Raw genomic sequence first — 20,831 nt, forward strand, 5'->3', positions numbered from 1 at the left:
GTGTAGTAATAGTTAGGACCTAGTTACCGTAGGAAATTGATTTTTTCGACGAACAAAACCCCAATAAGATCCACCACTGCTCCTTCCTGGAAGAAAGGGGGTTGCTGTCCGCTGGCGGGGAGATCAAGGAGTGTTGGGGGGGAGGGGGGTTGTCGGTCCACTAAAATTCACCAGTTATATATAGTTAACTCAAGTAACTGTAACTCGTGCTCTCGCCATGCACTACTTATGACTTGAAACATTGCAACACTCCGACATGTTCTATGACATCACTGATGACAACTGAAATGACATTGTTAATGACATCATATGTATGTGTGTGTCTGGGTGTATGAATATACATATACTCGCCAGTAGGTAGGTATACTTAGGACCTTGTTTCTATTAAAAAAACTTTCTTTGCTTTTGCCAATATCTTTGGCGCCGATTGATGAATGTTCGCAACATTTTCAAAACTAATAGGGTAGTCAGGTCAGCTCCTCTGTTGTAATTTTCGAGGTGATTCATCAAGCGGGGGCTGAGAAAAAAGGGGGGTCCCAAAACAAGTTTTCCCCATGTTAATTTCTAAAGGAAACTTTAGACACAGCTACAGTCCAAACTGCTGAACGGCATTACTCCAAATTTGCCAAAAATGTAGCTCTTAGTTCAGAAAGCACTCTTTGTGTTAAATGGTGTAAATCCGTTCAGTAGTTCCTGAGAAATTTGAAGATATCCCAGATATCCGTATATTGACGCAAAAGATCCGCAAACCCTTCCGATCTCGAGCCTGCGATCTGATTGGCAACCAACAGTTCCAACCAGGAAGTGTTGGCAGCCATCTTGTGACTCTTTTTTTTTTAAGGAAAGACCCCTACCCATTTTTTTGTTTCTAACATTAGGCTTGGCCCCAGGTGATGGGGTCCCTGGGACCGAAAATGGCCTCAGGAGCGGGGCCGCGCAGCCCGCCTCCAAACAAAAAAAAAGGAAAACAACAGGGTATGCCCCAGGGCAAAACTGGCACAGGGAGGGGGGCCACGCCGAAAAGAAAGCAAGAAAATAGCTGGGCCCCAGGGGCTGGGCCCTTGGGGTCCCTGGGGCCGAAATATATATACCAAGGTGTATTGGTGAATCAGTGGGTGTATGAGTGACTGTATGGATGACTCAGTGGATGCGTGACTCACTATATAATTGAGTGATTAGGTATCTCAGTAAATGTATGGGTGAGTGACTAGTTGTGTGAATGTGTGTATCTGTCTGTCAGTTGATGTCTAAGTGGGTCTATGAGTATGTTAGTGGGTACGCGAATGGCTCTATTGGTGATTGATTGGTTGTCTGACCATGTCTATGGTTGTCTGGGTGTCTTTTTTGTGGATGAAGAAATGTGTGACTGCCTGTATGGATCAATGAGTGGGTGAGTCAGTGGCTGTATGGGGTACTGTTGCTTGTGTGAGAAGTTGTATGGATGAGTGAGTGTCTGTATCGCTGTGTCGGTGATTGTATGCATGTGTCAATATGGGTTAGTGACTGAGTATGTGAAAGGCAGTATATGTGAGTGATGGGGTATATGAATGGCTGTATGCGTGACATTATTGCAAGAGTAGACTTTAGGGAAAATGCATATTTCTTTCCAGGTGACACTTTCCAGATAAACAGCAGATCTAAAATATATTCCTTATTTAAAAGCCCACATTTGAGTCTCAATTGGGTGTGGGGAAGCCAAAAATATATCTAGTTGCTTCACTTGGTATTTTTTCAAATGTGTTATGAAGTTTATCCACATAATTTGGTGAACTATACGTGGCAGCCTGGTGAAATTTTACTTGGAATAAATCTAAGATAGACTTCACTGGTCGACTGAATAAATTGTTATACAGTAGGCTGAGCTGATATTAGAGGTGGCATGCTTTATAGTTTACAACCTTCAGTTGGCCAGCTTGATCCATAATCTTTCTTTGCTATGCACCCAAATACTGGTATGAGTCTGTTTGTTCAATTTATTTTATTTATTTATTTATTTATTTATTTTTGACATTTGTATAGCGCACTGTTACCATACGGTGTCCTGGCGCTGTCATGATAGCTCCCCTTGCAAGGCCTCCTATTTAGTTTGTAAACAGCCATGTTTTTAAACTTCTGCGAAAGGTCATCAGATCAGGAGACAAACGGAGGGTCACCGGAAGGGCATTCCAGGCGACAGCACCTCCTCGGCTGAAACTTCTACCCCCCAACAAACCCTCCTAATGCGTGGGGTTTTTATCAGCCCAAGGGCGGCTGACCTGAGAAGTCTGCCTGGTCTCTACCAGTGAAAATACTGCCCTCGAAACGGTGGGCCGATTCCATGGACTGCCTTGAAAACAATACACATGGTTTTAAATAGGACCTGCTTCCGCACTGGAAGCCAATGAAGCTTCACAAGCTCGTGCGAGACTGGGGCAAACTTGGGCAGACCTGTAAGGAGACGCGCTGATGCGTTCTGTAATATCTGCAGCTTATTGTATAGCAATTGTTTGCCCTCCAATGTTTGAGTGATATTTGTGTTTCCAAACTATTACAAGCTTAGATTTCCCCATTCAATTTAAGATTGTGATCATTTACTCCAGCTTTACGATCATCTGGGGGAAATCCCTGCTGTTCCCTATGGAGGGGTGGGTTCAAGACAGAGACTTACCGTTGCCACTTAGGATAGAACTCCACAAGTTCAAATACCTAGGTGTGTGCATCACCAGGGGTTCCTCGTCCCACTATGAGGCAAACTTGCTGTCAATGGGGTTGGAAAAAGATGTGAAACACTGGAGCACGTTCCTGCAATCAATTTTAAGGAAAGTGGCAATGTTTAAAATTATCCCCCTAGGTACTCTATATTCACCAAAATAACCCATAAAAGGAGCCAGATGCCTTTTTTGACTGGATAGATAGTAAGAGCACTCCTCTGGGTGGTGGGGCAATCCCGAATTGCAATGAAAGTACTGCAACGCTCCAAATACAACAGTGGTATAGCACTCCAGAATATCAGGATGTACTACGAGGCATCACAGCTCAGCATGGCCAATGACTGGGCCTACATGGCATGGGATAAACTGGCCTTTTGGAAGGATAGATGGGGAATGAGACCCCGGAGCAACATTCATACACTGTATGAGGGCAACTGGGCTCCTCAATGAGACTGGCAACAGCGACAGTCATAGCAGTTTGGCACACACTGCATGGGGAGATGAAGTGGGATAAGAGGCTTACTCCTAAAACGCCATTATGGGAAGGGGCTAGACTGGAGCCTGTGGTGGCGCTGGGAGGCTTTCATGACTGGGACAATATTGGCCTTTCCACATTGGCAAATGTCTGGGATGCAAACGGCATTGTCACATTTGACTACCTGAAGAGAGAATATCAGATGGCCCCAACACAATGGCTGTGATATGGCTAGTTGAGGCACGCACTCCGAAGATGTATTGCAAAGGATGAGGAGGCCCAAGAGTACTCCCTACACAAGGGGAGACTGTTAGATGGACATTTACGCAAAAAGCTAATCTTGTTGACATCAGGGATGTTAATGAGGAACACTCGGGGACTACTGACGACTGGGCAGGGAAGCTAGGAGCAAGATTTGGGAGACCTGGATGAGGAGCACTGACAACTAGCTCTCGCTTTCCCTACCGAGGTGGAGATCAAGGCAAGCTATCACCTAGTCCAATTAAAAATCCATTAACCACAAAAGTGTGACGTTCTGCTTGAAAGGAAGAAAGAGGAGAGGGAAGCTGTCGGTCGGAAAAGGGCTGATCAACTTGGTTAGAGGATCCGACTGATCAGAAGCAATAGCCCTCACACACCCATTAGGGTGTCATGCTTCATCATCAGGCAGCTACTCGTAGGGCTGGGATTAAATGCTCAACACGCTACTCAAAGGGGCTCTTTGCCGGAGATCTTTAGAGTAAGATACAGTGATGATGAGTGTAGGTGATGGAACAGTGAGTGTTGGGTGATGAAGTGAGTGGTTAAAAATATCTAAGGGGTACCGTTTAAAAAAAAATTTATTAAGCCAGTAGACAAGTAAAAAAAAAAAAATCACAAGGTATCCACAACATAACAGGAAAAGAAAACATGCAGAAACAAAGCACAGTAAGGGAGAAAACATAGGAGAATACACTATTATATATATATATATATATATATATATATATATATATATATATATATATATATATATATATATATATATATATATATATATATATATATATATATATATATATATATATATATATATACATACATATATATATATTTCCAGTCTCTGTTTCACTGGTCTATCACTACCACCACAGATACACGGACCACCACGCAGCAGATAGTATTCAGTAGGTAGGTTTATTATCTTCCATAGGTCTTATCCATAGGTCTTATCTCGGCATGACGCGTTTCGGGCAAAATATATACATTACCTACTGGCGGTAGGTAGTTATAGTTAGGACCTAGTTTCCATAGGAAATCCGCAACATTCTATTTGGATTAACTTTGGCCCCGGTGGAGAGAGGCGCTAGGGGGCGCACAGCGGAATGGCTGGGTAACTACACAGCTCCGCCAGACGGCTCACGGACATGCACGTTAAGTGTCCGTGTTGACCACCCCAAATGCTGGCAAACACAAAATCGGTGATGTGAAGACCCCGGGCACCGAATAACGCAGACACCGACTGCGGAGCGGAGCTTAATCGCTCATAAGACGGTGAGGATCGCGGATGCTCCGGGCAGGATCTCGCAAGATGGCGGCGGGCGCCGAGTACGCTGGGCGCTCTCTGCACAGCTAAGATCCCCGCAGCCCTGGCGACTGCTTTTACTATGAACGCCAGGTGAGCAGTGAACGGGGAGGTGCGACCCAGATGGACTTTGGGGGAAAATGGAAAAATAACTGTGCTCCATTACAGCGCACTTCGACACGGCCCCTTTAATTGAAACGGATCGGTCGCGCTCAAAATGGCGGCGCCCATTTCCCAGACGGGGTGAGCGGAGCGGTGATAAGAAACGGAGCACTCCTGTACATGTCTGCTTGTAGGACGACCTGCCGCGTGTCCACAGGGACTGAAAACAACTGCGGTGTGAGACGGGAAGGGTGCGTGATACACCGGGCAGGCTGGAACACGCACAGAAGACGCTGGTGAAGGACCTCGGTGGACCATCCCCCCTGCTTGCGTATTGAGGATTCCTGCGGTCTTGGTCTGGACGTGCAGTGGAGTGTCTCCATGTTGGGGCCATAACGAGGAGAGAGGATTGGCGGGAAAGTGAGAACGGAGCAACTCACAACCAGAACCCGAAATCCGTCGCCGGTCTCAGAGGAAGGTTAGTGGTGACAACTGCAGAGAGATAGACAGGCGGAAGCTGCCAAGTACACCATAGAGAGTTTCCGCGCGATCCTACAACAGTCTCACGTGGTACAACAAATTATCGCGCCATATGGCGGCGTTGCCAAACGTGGTCCAAGGTCCCTGACAAGTAGAGTGCTTGCTAACGTATGGAATAATCACTTTCAGCACTGCACGGTGGAGCGGCCCTACCACACGCATTAGTGGCCAAAAGTGCACCATAGCCCTGCCGAGGTATGTGATGGAAGTATTCGCAGTTCACACACGGGTATGAGCAACAGCCCTCAAGCGGGAAGACAACGAACACGGTGTTACACATCTGAGATCGAGTGCGTGGGGTACAGGGAAGCTAGACGCCCGCGGACCCACGAGATCTTCCACAAGGATCACTGCAAGGAGTACAGCCGCAGTAGCGTTCCTCAGGCCCGTAGAGCAAACGACGAAGCCGCAGAATAAGAATCCTCAGACAACACCAGTAATGGGGAAACCAGATAGACAACAGACGAAAATCTCTTTTGAACACAAGAAAACCTCGAAAGGCACGGACCAGGCGCCAGAAGGAGAAGGAGCAATGATGGCGGAAACTTCGTCCACCATGGAAAAAATATTGCTGTCCATACAAGCTAATGTGCAGGATATTAACGGTAAATTAGACAGTCTTACTTGTAGAATGGACGGGATGTCGAGCAAACTAGAAAAACATGATGAAAGACTGGATGAAGCCGAATCATGAATATCAGCGGTGGAGGACGAATCACACGCCACGACTAGCAAATGTAACGGTATGGAGCGTATTCTGGAGGTGATCAAGGCACGGGAGGAGGATTTGGAAGCCCGCTCCAGACGTAATAATGTACGCATTGCTGGCCTGCCGGAGACAACCAACACGGGCAAAATGGAGACCTACATAGAGCAGCTATGCAGAGACATTTTCGGAGCAGAAGCCCTATCCCATATCTTCATAGTTGAAAGAGCCCACAGATCGCTGGCACCCAAACCCAAAGCCGGAGCGACACCACGACCAATTGTGGCGAGAATACTCAACTACCGCGATAGAGACACAATACTGCGTCTTGCGCGCGAGAAGGGCAAAATCACACACCAAGGAAACAATCTGGAGTTCTACCCAGATCACACCATGGCGGTCCAACAGGCGAGGAAAGAATTTGCATCTGTAAAGACTAAACTCAGGGACCTGAACGTGAAGTACTCCATGCTGTATCCAGCGAAGCTCCGAGTGACATGGAAGGACAAGATAGTGGTATTACAGTCACCGAAAGCAGCACAGGACTTCGTCAAAAAAATTATACAGCACAACAAACAACGCGTACGAGAGGAGCAACACGGGGACTCGGAGGTAGAGGAGTGACTTTGCACGGAACATAGCCCCGCCTTGTGGACAGACATGCAGTTCTCTCTCTTCATATCCCGGTGGTTCCACCTACAACGCACATGCTAGTTGCAGCCTTGTGATCTGATGGTGCACGTGCAGGTGACCTGGACAGACCTTGAGGAAGACGGGATAAACATTACATGCACCTGAATACTCTACTCCTTTCAGGCCCGGATAATGATATTGACTGATATGAGCATGCAAGACACCTGAAAAGTTGGGTGTGGGACATTGAGCCTGCTTGTGTTGAGGCACGAGGTGGAGGTGCAAGACTGCACACGAACAAGCACAACGGAGCTTGCTGAATGGAACTTGCAGACCAGACCACATGGGCGAGGACTTGAATCGAAGGAGGGTAACGAGAATGAGGTCGACCACTGACAAGTATTGTATGTTGTTGTCCGGGGTCAGAGTGGGGGGTTGGGAAGGACACAAAAAATACACATGGACATGTATTCACAATGTGAGTCGTCTGCATCCACTATTGTGGGTGTAGAGTTGTGCCCTAGGCGGTCCTCCAAAAGGGTACACCCCACCAAAGTTGTACGTATAGTACGGTTAGTTGTATGAGTTTAAAAATGGGTCAATGGCTTCGGCAGAATTGGGTTGCTGGAGTGGGTGGGGGAGGGGGGAAGGGGCGGGTTGTTGAAGTTTTGAGACTGAGACGGATAACACGAGTGTACTTATGGAGTGTTGGTGGGCTGGGAACCGAAGTGGCCCCCCTAGATTGCGGGTGGGTGTTGCAGTGCTATGTTGCACGAAATAAACTTCCAGTATCGGGATTACCAATTCACTTCAACTCATGGCACAGGTAACAGGAGGCCACGGCAGGAATCACATTAACCTCTTAACGTGGAATGTACGGGGGCTGAATCAACCAAAAAAAATTCGACAAGTGTTCGCTTACCTGAAAAGATGGGAAATAGATATAGCGGTACTACAGAAAACTCATATTGCACCACACACACGTACTCAAATTGGAGGTAGGTGGGCGGAATCCTCATACATGGCTAACTACTCCACCTACGCGAGGGGGGTGATCACGCTGATACAGAAAGGAGTGAACTTCACGGTAGATAAGGTGATCTGTGACACATGTGGTAGATATGTCATTCTGACAGGCACACTCCGTGGTCAAAAAATAACACTTCTAAATGTATATGGCCCCAACACTGACACCCCGGGCTTTTACCAGGAATTATGGTCACATATTCAAACACTACCGGATACACACTTAATCTGTGGTGGGGACTGGAATGTAACAATGGTGGAAGGGGTAGACCGCTCCTCGAACTCCCTAGAACCGCATAAACAGGCCAGGGCTAAGCTACTTCACATGATTTCCGACCTGTCACTGACAGACATCTGGAGGCTCAAATTCCCAGATATTCCGGGCGCAACACACATTTCTGCAGCTCATAACAGCTGGTCACGTTTAGACTACTGGCTGGGTTCGGATGCCATTACATTGTGGACGACAGAGATTAAAGTCTTGCCGAGAACTCTGTCGGATCATAATCCTGTGAGACTGACGTTGGCACTGCCGAACTATATCACTCCTCCCTTTCATTGGAGATTCAACTCACGCGCACTTACAGACACGGTCTATGCAGACACTATCCACAAGGCGATCAGGGAGTATTTCCTACTCAACGAACCTACGGTGGAAGACCCAGGTCTTTTGTGGGAAGCATTCAAGGCCACATTACGTGGGGTGTGCATGAGCACGACGATCGGCATCTTAAAAGATATCCGACGGCAAATTACGAGATGTGAAACACGCATGAGAGAGCTAGAACAAGCTTATGAAACCACACACAACGTCACACACCTGGGCGAGTTGAGAACTCTACATTCTGAACATCAGTCGTTTGTCGAGGACGAGATCAAATACCTTGATAGGAGGATATCGGCCAGATCGTATGGGGAAGGTGGCAGACCAGGCAATAGGTTGGCAGCCAAAATCTGTGAGGGTAAGGGCCATAAACCTGTTTTACGGGTTAAGGCAAAGGATGGCACGACACACACACAGGCCACTGCTATTGTGGAGTGCTTCGCTGGGGAATACGAGGCACTGTACAAATCAAGGCCGATTGCATCCCGAGAAGACACGTTTACCTATTTAGAGAATGTGGCGATAGGATGGCTCTCAGATGGCCAGAGGGAAATGTTGGCATCACCAATAACAGTTGAGGAAATAACGGACATAATCACGTCCCTTCCTAACGGTAAAGCGCCGGGCCCGGACGGGTTTACTAATGAATTCTACAAACAGTATGCTGACCTCCTTGCCCCACACATGGTGTGCATGTTTGGTGCAGCGTTCGAGCAATCGGAACTTCCACCAACATTGCGTGAGGCGGCTATCATAGCGCTCCTCAAACCTGGTAAGGACTCGGAGATCTGTGAGTCTTATAGACCACTTTCACTTATAAATACTGACTCTAAAATACTAGCGAAGTTATTAGCGATGCGTCTGAAGCCACTTATGACGAGTTTGGTTTTACCAGATCAGGCGGGATTTATACCTACACGCTCCACTGCCCACAACACTAGATCATTGTTTGCGTTATCGCACTATCTCCAACCATCGACCAAAGCTGTGGCGGTCATGTTAGATGCCGCCAAGGCTTTCGATTCCATCGAATGGGATTATTTACTCACTATTCTGCTCAGAATGGGATTCCCCAAGAGATTTGTACAATGGGTCACACTACTATACACTAATCCATGTGCAAGGGTGCGCGTTAATGGGTATATATCGGAGGTCCTTAAGATTCAGCGGGGCACTAGACAAGGGTGCCCGCTCTCACCGCTACTATTTGCACTAGCACTAGAACCTCTGGCTTGTATAATACGGCAAAATTACAAGACTTCGGCCTTGCAGTTCCCATCCAGACCTCTGCATATCTCATTGTATGCGGACGACATGCTTTTATATATACGCGACCCTAACACCCACTTAAACCCCATAATGCGAGAATATATAAAATTCGGAGGACACTCCGGTTTGACGATAAACTGGACCAAATCCTCTGTTATTCCTTTAACGGACACGACGACCTCGCAAGATACAGACTACCCGTTGGAGTGGCAATCAGACCCGGTGCGGTATCTGGGAGTAATGTATCACAGAGATCCTGAAGTGGTGATTAGATCGAACTATGGTACAGCTATGTCCAAATTGGACGATAAAGTATCGCGCTGGATACAACTGCCTTTGTCATTAGCGGATCGAATAGCGATCGTAAAAATGAATGTCCTGCCAAAGCTACTGTACCTCTTTAATAATATCCCTATTGAACCACCAGCTGCAGTGTTTAGCAACATTAAGTCCCTGGTTTTAAAACTGATCTGGCCGGGAAAACAAGCACGCGTGCCCTTACATACACTCACATTGCCGTACAACAGAGGGGGTTTCGGAGTGCCTGATTTTCTGTTGTATTATTTATGTGCTCAGGCACAATACGCGGCATACTGGTTCCACGAAATACCATATTTAACACACACGGCCATTGAAGAGGGAGATGCGGCGCCCATCCCGCTGTCGTCAATGCTGTCCCACACACGCCAACCTCTGCATAACCGAGATATTAACACAATTGACACCACTGTTAAGGCTTGGAGAAAACTGGCACGGTTAGCACACAAAGAGCCATTATACGCACCAGCGATGCCACTACCTTGCCACCAGGCGCTATCAGTCACGGGGGAGAAGGTGGGAATGTCGTTATTGCAGCAGGTAGGAATTGGAAAAATGGGAGACATGTTCCATGAGGGACACTTTGTAGAAGCAGGAGACTTGGGGTATATTCAGAATAAAACACTACTGTTCCTATTCACACATTACCGGTTGAAACGGGCTATGCAAACATTTTTCCCAACATTTCCGGAGGAACCAGAGAGCCTGAACTCACTACAAATGATCATCACCTCATCAGACACCTCACACCTGGTGTCTAGATTGTACACAACAGCGCAGACTGAGATACCGGGGGCGGGGGACAGAGCAAAGGAAAGATGGGACGAGGTGTTGGCGACATCACTAACGGAGGAGGAATGGCAACAAACATGTGCACTAACACAAATTCTCACGCCAAACGGTAATCTACGTATTATTCATTACAAATTTATTCATCAGGCATACTACACACCGGCGCGTATGTATAGATTTGGCCTTCAGGATAATGACAGATGTAAAAGGTGTAATGTAGGGGGAGCGGGGTTCATACACCTGGCATGGGACTGTGCAGCGGTACAAACCTACTGGGAGGAGGTCACTACTACACTGGCTGCCATGTTGGAAGTTGAGCTGGAATGCTCTATTCGTGTTTGTTTACTGGGAGTAATTCCACACTTAAGGGCTACAAGGCGTAAATTTTGTGCGATAGCGCTGTTATTGGCCAAGAGACAGATCGCACAATGCTGGCACAGCAGACTAAAACCCACAACGAGCAGGTGGCTACTGGATATGACCAGTTGTAGAGACAAGCTACAGACTTATGAGGAAGAGTTACCGGCGAGATCTAGGCCCAGGGACTTCTGGTGCTATCTCACGGCATATTTATTGTCACGGAACACAGACGAAGAGCGTTGAGTGGGTGGTGGTTTTGATCGTGGGAAATGGTACAGCATTGGGGCCCTTGGGTCATGGTCCAGCATCACTCAACGGCATATTGTTACTAAATTGGCTGGAATGTAGAAGTCTCAATTTTCTTTTGTTACTACTATGGGTAGTTCTGAGTCCACAACTGTCAAGTTACTGTTCGAACTGAAAATTTATGACCTTAAGACTTGCAAAACTGAATGCTGGGTTTATATACACTGGGCTGGATATACCTGTTTACTATCTCGATAACGTGTATAAGGTGTGTTAGCAGCCGGCCCCAGGGTTGTAGGCACATGGCTGTGTATAACTGACTACGTGTAATAAAGGTCTTATATAAAAAAAAAAAAAAAAAAAAAAACTTTGGCCCCGGTGGACGAATATTTGCGAATTTCTCAAAGAAGATGGCTCGGTCCTCTGTGCTCCTTCTGTGAAAGTTTTGGGGGGATTCGTCAAGTGGGGGCTGAGATAAAAGGGGGGTCCCAAAACGTGTTTTTCCTATGTTATTTTCCATAGGACGTTTAGACACGGCTACAGCTCGAACGACTGAATGGATTTATAAGAAGTTTGGTAGAAAGGTAGTCCGGCTCGCAGATCACGCTTTTGTTTAAATGGTGTAAATCCGTCCAGTAGTTGCTGAGAAAATTAAAGTTGAAATCAATTATATATCTGTAAGCGCGCACAGGTGCTGTGCGCGAGCGGAATTCTGATTTGCTGTTTAACGTCTGTCAACATTCGATTCGGAGGAAATCAGGAAGTGTTGACCGCCATTTTGTTAGTGCGAGTGAATATATTGTACAGAACAAAGGGTTAGAACTTGGAAAGGGGAGAAGGTAGAGATTGTCTGGCCGGGTAGGTTTTCTCAGGGGGTGCAGTAAGGACCCTGAACGCGAAAATATTTTTTTTTTCTTGTGAAAAAAAGTTGCGGGGTGCACGCACTCGCTCGCGCATCCCTATTCACAAGACTGTGAAAAACTATAGTGGAGAGCATGGAAAGGGAGTAGGGTGGAGACTGTTTGATTTCGTAGGTTTCCTCAGGGGTTTATTAAGGACGCCGAAAGTCTAAAAGTAGCTTTTTTTTTGCAAAAAAGTTGCGGGGTGCGCGCACCCGGTCGCGCACGGAAAACAAAAAAATAAAGAAAGATGGAGATAAATTACAAGTTTGAGTGTTTACATGTAAGGTGGCTCTTAAAAGAGCCCTTGTGTTAATTGAGTTTTTTCTGCACTTATAAGTAAGTACCGATGCAGAGTCTCATGTTACAGAGGAAGATTCTATTTCCCTCATCCGTGAAATGAACACCATCTCTCCTTTAGATGCCTTGCATGTTGTAACGCACGTTGTTGTTGTATATAGAACCCATGCTATATTCTCTGAGGAAAGCAGAAACAGATTTATTTACATGTTTCCTTGCTTTCTCAATCTGTGGACAACGTTGATTGGACCAATTCCATTTCTGTCTTTGGCATATATTTGAATACACCAAGACAGTTCGAGGAAAAAGTGACATCAATTGACGAAAGGTGTCTTTTAGAAGCATTTCCAGACCTACCCCTGTTAATGTGCCTTGATCATTCCCACCACAGTGCACAATTATAAGGTTAGGTTCAGGGAGATGCATACAAGTTTTCACCAATGGTATCAATTGGTGACATCTCAATCCTCTTTGGCCAATCCATGTAATGTGCACATTTGGTAAGTCAAGGTTAGAAATTCGTCTGTTTGCAGCATATTTTTCACTCCAGTGAATATAGCTGTGTCCTAAAAGCCAAACCTTCATTTTCAAGGCAGATGCAGTAGTACTCCGATGGGTTCTGGAAGTGGAATGGCAGTTAGAAGGTGAAAGTGAGGATAAAAAAGTGGATGAGGTTTGGTGTTGATGAATAACTAAAAATGATTGGTTGATTCTTATACCTCAAGATTGAAGACTACGTTGTATGTTACTGTTTTTTTAAAACGAAAACTTCTATTGGTCGTGAAAAAAAATGAAATGTAAAAAAATAGTGGATAGGCAGGTGTGTTTGGAGGGAAAGGAGCCTTGTTGCTTTGATTTAGAACGTTGAGATATGAACTTTTGACCTGTGCCTTCAGCCAGGTGCAGAATGAGCTGTTACCATGGTAACACCCAGAGAAGGCAGAGGGTGAAGGGTGACCTTTATGTGACTTTGAAAATATTGAAAGGGATAACCAACTGAAATGTTAATTTGATTATGAAATTGTGCGGGGAACAAATATGATTGGTTGAAGAGACATATATGAGTGTGTATTGACAGGAAATCTGTGCCATTAATTTTTGGTTGCAGTGATAGAAGCATTATTGAGAGTTCCGTCAAACGACTATCTGTTTTGTGACTATCATTGTTCTACATCTTATAAAGCATTGGTAAAGGTGAGTATCTAACTGTTTCTATTGTGATGTACCGTAAAATGTGGTTTGGTCACTACAATTGTTTATTTCTCTCACAGTCTCTGAGTCACCGCATTTTTGACTTTGGCACTGTTTTCTATTTTTTCAACTACTGTTCCATTTCCTTTTGATCACTCTTTATATACATTATTTATTTGCAATTATTAGTTTTAAATTACGATTTATAAATTTGATTAAGCTCAGTGGACTTCAGTCATGTTCTTATGTTATCCCCTACTGTTAGTTCTTTTAATTCAATGTCAGTCAGAGACGGAACTGCAACGAAATTTCGGGGGGGGGGGGGGGGAGAAATGTATTTATTTTTTGTTAAGGGGACATGAACGTTTAATCAGTAGGTAGAGTAAAGCTGGAGGGGCTCTTAGAATGGGTAAAACAAGTGCAAGGCCTAATTAACATTCAAATGGTTCTTTATAGAGATGTGAAACGTTCAGGTGCGGCTCTGTGTGTATCTGGGATGTATGTTATCTTCGGCTTCCACAGCAGACGGGAGGGGTGGAGGGGGCTGAAGTCCTGTGAAGTTAATGGGGGTTGCGCGCCGTTTTTTCACTTTCTTTCAAGTGTGAATTATAGTTTTGGAAATATTTTTGGTATACTGAATAAATGGTATATAAAATATGTTAAAATAGACAGTAATTATTTGACTGATTTGGGAGCGTTTCCATATAATCTGTAAAGTTGGTTGAAGATCAAAAAATGGAATTAGCAGAGACACAGATAATGCAGGTAGAGAGAGAAATGGTAGATTATATGTCATATCGTCGTCTAAAAGTGCTAATGCTTAAGGTATTTATAAACTTTATGTTGGAGGATAAAATTACAGTGTGGTTTGTGGCCGAGGGCTGCACTGGTGGGGGTGGGGTGAGAAGGGGAGGGGGTCGAGTAAAATAAAATGAAAACTTGTGACTATGAGGTTGTACACAGGTTCGTGGAGTACATGCCTTCATTCATTGAGGTAGCAGACCGAGTACACATAGAGTTCTCTCCCTCCTGCCGTCTGAATCCATTTTCATCTCCCTCCTGCTTTCTGTATCCGTTGCTCTGTGTTATCTTAGTGTGTGTGTGTCTGTCTGTGTCTGCGTTCAGTCTGGGCTGCGGAAGTTTGTTCTGCTGGCAGACACAGATAGTCGCATCAACGTACTTGGCAGGTTTTCAAAATACTATTTATATAATTGAGATGCTTTTTGGAAGCGCTAGTCAGTGACTGTCTACTTTCAGAATTACCGCTCGGTCGGCTCCATAGAGCAAAGGGTTTGTCGTATTTCACTTCTTAGTCCGTTTGGTTTTCCACTTTGTTCTCTGGTGGCTGGCGAAGAAGTGTTTGTTATAGTGGAGATGAAAGGGTGATAAGTAGTGAAATACGACATAGCGTGTGGACTGTAGAAGCGGGGGAGCAGTGATTATCAGTCTGAGTGAAGCGCAACTGCGGCGGTGCTTGGTAACAGTAATACATTATTTTTTTCCCAGAGGTACGATAGTTTGCATGGTCCGCGACCCGCTAAGAAAGGCTTGACGGGCCGTGACAGGCCAGCGGGTTGCAGTATGAGTAACTCAGGTCGACAAAAGAAAACATGAACTTAGTACAGCTGAGATTACGTCGAACACATGAATACACTTTTAGTATACAATAATTTCAGTTCTGAATATGGATTAAAAGAGGGAACGTATATATTTGAAATGTTTATTCACTAATGCACTGCTTTGTAGCGAAGTTTATTATCTAATACGAGTAAAGATATTATAAGAAACAAAGTAATCGGCATAGTTACTAGTCCATAGAACACAAATGGTAGAAGCATAGTATGATGCAAAATGAACAAGGTTTAACAAAACATATTCTACAGCCTCCTAAGCAAATATATTAAATTAAATTAAATCTAAGAAGGTGTCTTTTGATTTTAAGTTCAGTAATCATATATGAAAATGCTAGTGGTTAGACATCATCTCATTAACAATTAGTTGTCTGCATACGAAGCACTATCAAGTTTGTGTTATGGTATTGTGTAAGGAAATACAAAACGCGCCAAAAGCGAGAACTTGGCTGGAGGTGCATGTATGTTATCTGTAGGGACGTTCGAAAATCAGTGTTCAAAACAACTACTGTATTGAGATATCTTTTGAAAGGTTTCAGTACTCGATGTCAGATACAGCTCGATAAGCAAGGGTAATATCAGTGTAACCACATATTTTTCTGTTATGAATCGAAAATATTTCACTAGGCAGAAAAGAAAAGCAGCACATGTGTCTGAGGCGGAAATAAGGAGCAGAAAGGGAAAATGGCGTTTAAACATATAAAAAGTCATTGTAACTTTACACATTTATCAGGGTACATTTAACCATATTTTACCCAGCCTTGCATCGAGAACGTTTCAAATAAGATAAGATAAGATAAGCAAGTGATTTGTTGAAATTAGAGTATAATGAAATGTTTTGAACGAAATCGAGTAGGTGAGAAAAAAAAATTAACTGCACATAAAACACGAAAATCTCACCAGTACGAAATTGTAATGTCCACTGTTAGTAAAGCCAATAGGTTTGTTTATATAAAAAAATAAAGTCCAAAAAACGTGAGAAAGATAGGGAGGGAAAAAATAATTAAGACGTCAATGGCTTGCATAAGCGTCATCCTACAACTGAGTAGGCGAAGTAAGCAGCAACCGCTTCTAAAAGGAAGTCAGTGTTATCATCCGAAAACAAGTCAGCCATCCAATTGAAAAGAGGAAATGAACATACATGTTCTTTAATTACCGGAGCCTCTAGTACCATCAGAGGACAACTCGGTGACTTTTCTATGTAGCTGTGTGCCAAGAAATCTTGTGCCGCTGCGAATATATTCCAATGACCCAGAACTCCATGTATCGCTGCAAAGGCCATAATCCCTCCGTCGGAACAAAGCTGTTCATGATCAATTAACGGATTCATGAGATGATTGTAATTCACTTCAGGAGATACCGAGTTGCAGAGACATAAGTCCAGGGCCCACATGAAATCACAGCTCAGGCAATGAAATACAGGCTGCACACAGGTGAAATAGGAAAATCGAAATGATAATCCATATGATGCACTCAAAGTCGCGAGTGGCAGGATGCCATAGTACTCAAGCATCCTGTGGCGAAACAGTTCTAAGTGCTCCAGCTCGTTTGCGAAGACAGGGCGGACATCCATTTTGTAAAAAAGAAAATAGGAACAGAAAGTAGCAGCTACTGGTAGTAGATCAGGAAGTTCACAAAAATAGGTCAGAGAATATGGAGTGAAGAGTAGCAGAATGACTTTAAATAATTTGGGGCAAAGAAATCACAAAACCATTGGTTAGTAGTTGCAAAAAAAAAAGGCCAGCTGTGAAGTGGAGGATACGTTAAAGATTATGGGAGTCACCTCAGGAAATTGTAAAGGAAGGTCACTATTTAATAAGTTATGCAGTTCTCTGCGAGTGTTAGCTAAGTGAAGGAGATATGTTTGTGAACAGATGCTAGGGTAACTTGATTTTGTGACAATAAGGCTCTTGTTCATGTCTTGGGATGGAACTTTGAATTCAAGGCCGGAATTCGCGGCCAGATGGAAACATCAAGGTTCCCATGCGGGGGTGGATAAACTACATTCTTACAGAGAAGCATATGCAGAGTGACTATTACAGAGTAAGGTTTGTCGTTTAATAACTCATAGCAATTCTCATTGCTTGAAAATAAATAATCACTGTTGAGTATTAAGGTAAAAGTCGGCTTTATAGGAGGCACCGGTGTACCTTTGAAAAAACATGCAACATTACAGCGGTTCTAGTTAAATAAGTCATGCAATTGGAAGTGCCTGGATGTGAACGACTAATCCCATGTTTCAGTACACTCATCTCTATACAAATATAATTTTTTGCCGTCTCTGAAGGATTTTAAGTAAAAGGGAGGGACTTGGTTTCATGTTACTAAGAGGTACTGAGCCGGTGGTATGTATTGTTGTGAAAAAAATCTGTGGAATTTAAACATTGAAAAAGCGCGAAAGATAGAGTAATTAATTTGTGGATTAGGCATGTTGCAGCTGCGGCTTCTAACTAAAAAGGGTAAAGTGTCTAGGCATTGAATGTGGAACACCGAAAAAGAATCGTGTGTGATGGAAAGGAAACGTGGTTTGAAAATGAAATTTAAAGGTGCAAAGGGAGAGGAGACATTAAGATAGTTTCAGGGCTTTAAGTGTGCCGGGTCTTTTCGGGTCTCATTAGAGGCAGTTTCTTAAAGCTAGGCTGGGTGTGTATCGGGGTGCACTTTTGAGCTCTGGCATAGGTAGACTGTTTTTTTTGCCGGCCTATCATGACAGCATGCTGTTGCAGTACTTCAAGAAAAAGTGGCAGCGCAAAAAAGAGAGTGCAGTACAGACACGTTCAGAAACTGCAGGTAGATTGTGTGTGGTATTGATATTAATGCTTATTTAACTTGTGCAGCTATGAATGTGTGTCAAAGGCAATAGTCCACAGTTGCTGTAGGTATCATGTTATCTAGTGTACCATACCCTCATGCTTTGATATGTAGGGCAAAATTTACAGTGTGGTTTGAGGTTCTGCTGGGTGAGAGGTCAGAGGGGAAAAGGGTGGGGCTAAAGGGAAACAAAGAGTTTTGACTATGACGTTATACAGAAGTTCCTTCAGCAGATGTCTTCATGCACTAAGTTACTGGAGTTAGCAAACATATATCTGTCTTCCTCTTTCCCTTTTCTCAATATCTCTATCTTTGTGCTGGTTCCTTCATATATTTCAGTGTGTCCGGCTAGTTCTCTGTATCTCTGTCTATTGTGCAGTTTTACTTTATGTTGTGTACTCTCTGAATTCTACCCTTCTTGTCTCTCATGTATTTTCTCTCTATCCTGTTTTTGTTCTCCCTCACTGTTTGTCGTATTCTTTCTGTTTCTCTTGTTGTCCCTCTCTTTGTTGTCGTTTTTACTATTCTTTTTTTCCCATCTGTCCTTCTTTTACTTTGTGGCCTGAATTATGCCCTTGCTTTCCCTCTCCCTTGTGATCTCTCACTGCTTTCTATGGTCGTTTTGTATGTTTCTCTATCTCCTGCTTTCAGTCTTTCTCCTGCATTATCTCTATGGTGGTGTATCTCTCTCTCTCTCTTCTATTCAGCCTCCTTCTCTCCATCTCTCTCTCCGTTCTGCTCTTCTTGTCCATCTCTGCGTTCCTTATGCTCTCTTTCTGCCTATTGTGCTGTTTGCCTGGTGTCCTCTATTTCCATGTGCCTCCTGGCGTTTGTTTCTTTTGTGCCCTGTCTGTTGTTTCTACTCTGTCACACCCTGTCTATGTTCATCTTTTTGTTTTTTGTACCTTCCCTCTTTTTGTTAACTATTCTCTGCTTTCTGTTATTTTTCTTTTTCTCCAATTGTGCTTTCAAAGCTGGTCTCTCTCTGCATGTTCGTGTCCCTGGTACTGTGTGTCTGTCTCCTGTGGTCTGTGTCCCTTCTATTCTGTGTCTCTTTCGTATTGTACATCTCTCTGTATCTCTGTCATTAGTTTTGTGCAACTAGTGATTATGAAAATGTAGGAAAGAAAACGAATCAGTATAATTACCAGAATTCAAATATAAAACTCAAAAGCAAATTATTCACCTAAAATTATGTAAAAAGAAGCTTTATTCACAGTGTGATGTTGATGTTCCATGCTGATTTATTTTGCCAAGTTAGATGGGTAACAGATATACTAAGTAAGATTGTGTAGCAGTGCATATCATAAATATTGCATGTAGTATCCTGGCAATGTGTGGGAGATTACACTGTAAATGAAGTTTGATTTTTTTAAAATCTGGGTGAAAAATGTGTTTATTGGATGTGTTTAAAAAACAAATATTAAACTTAGTTAGGCTTTAGGATATATAATGGAGAGAAAATTAGGGAATGTATCTGCTAGGCTTGTTATTTGGCACAATGGGTATATGTTGTGTAATAAATATGTCTGTAATATGTAAACTAAAATTCAGTTGTTTATTTTTTTTTTAGAGTGTTTGGTGCTGAAAAGCAACAACCTGTAGTCAACGTGATAGCGTTTACAACGATCAAATTCTTTTTTCCAGGTGAGTTGGTATTTTTTAAAGGCAATTTATGTTTGTGCAGATTAAAATAATAAGCAAGATTATTTAGAATATTTGCACTGCTTCTCTTTTGCTGGAGGATTTTATGTTCTATTTTTACCATGTCTGTACCTGCTTGCACTACATATGTATTTTGAGATAAGTTTCCACTGTCTGTTGGCACTATCTTTTTATGGGCCGGGTCCATGTGTTATTTTCTATGCAGTTCTGGTTCATCTATTCTTTGACTGCAAGAGTTTGCTCTTTACGTGGATTAATTCTTGCTAAGTTATCATTATCTCTGTAACTCATGCTGTATCATTTGTGTACAGTTGTTTTTCTTGATTTATAGAGGTGTATTATGATATGGCTGTTGGCGTGATGGGCATTTTTTGTTCATATCTGTGACTGTATTATCTATTTGCACCCTATTATATGCATTTGCAGAGGTCTATTATGATGTGGTTCCTCATGGTTAGCATGAAATGTTCTACATTCGATGAAATTCACATGTTGAGTATGCTGTTGAAAGGTAAAAGCAACTGTCTCTGTGGGAAGTAGTAATCTGTTTAGTGAATGTTTTAATTGGTATATTGTGAGTCCCCCCTTCAGTCTGCATACAGTTTGAATCGTAGTTTGTAGTGGTGAACTCAGAAAATAGATCCCTAAAAATAAATTAGAAAGTCTATCAACAGTTCTACAGTCCAGAAATCCTAAAAACAAATTTCACAGTAAGATGTGTTTTTACAGCACAATTTACTTAAAAAAATTGAAAGGGATAGTGTTAATGTCTAGGATCATAGTGTCAGTTTCTTTCAAAACAAGAGGAAGGTGCTATCTTAATATATGTAGTTAATGTGTTAAAAAGTATGAAAATGTATGTAGTTTAAAAATTAGTAAAGGTAATTTTTGGTTATCTATTCATGAAAAAGATATAATTTAGTCTTTAAATTTTTTTAAAAGGACACAGAAGACAGAAAAGGAATACTAAAATGGAAAATTATTCCGAAAACATAAATTTACATTTTGA

At 43.2% G+C, this 20,831-nt stretch overlaps 1 protein-coding gene across 1 annotated transcript in view; it reads right to left on the reverse strand.

Moving 5' to 3' along the window:
• The window catches only part of RFTN2 (raftlin family member 2), a 409,447-nt gene that overhangs the window by 232,637 nt on the left and 155,979 nt on the right, over positions 1-20,831 (reverse strand). The gene's annotated exons all lie outside the window — the stretch shown is intronic.

The sequence above is a fragment of the Lissotriton helveticus genome, chromosome 3_1, assembly GCF_964261635.1.
Source record: "Lissotriton helveticus chromosome 3_1, aLisHel1.1, whole genome shotgun sequence".
NCBI classification, from domain to species: Eukaryota; Metazoa; Chordata; class Amphibia; order Caudata; family Salamandridae; genus Lissotriton; species Lissotriton helveticus.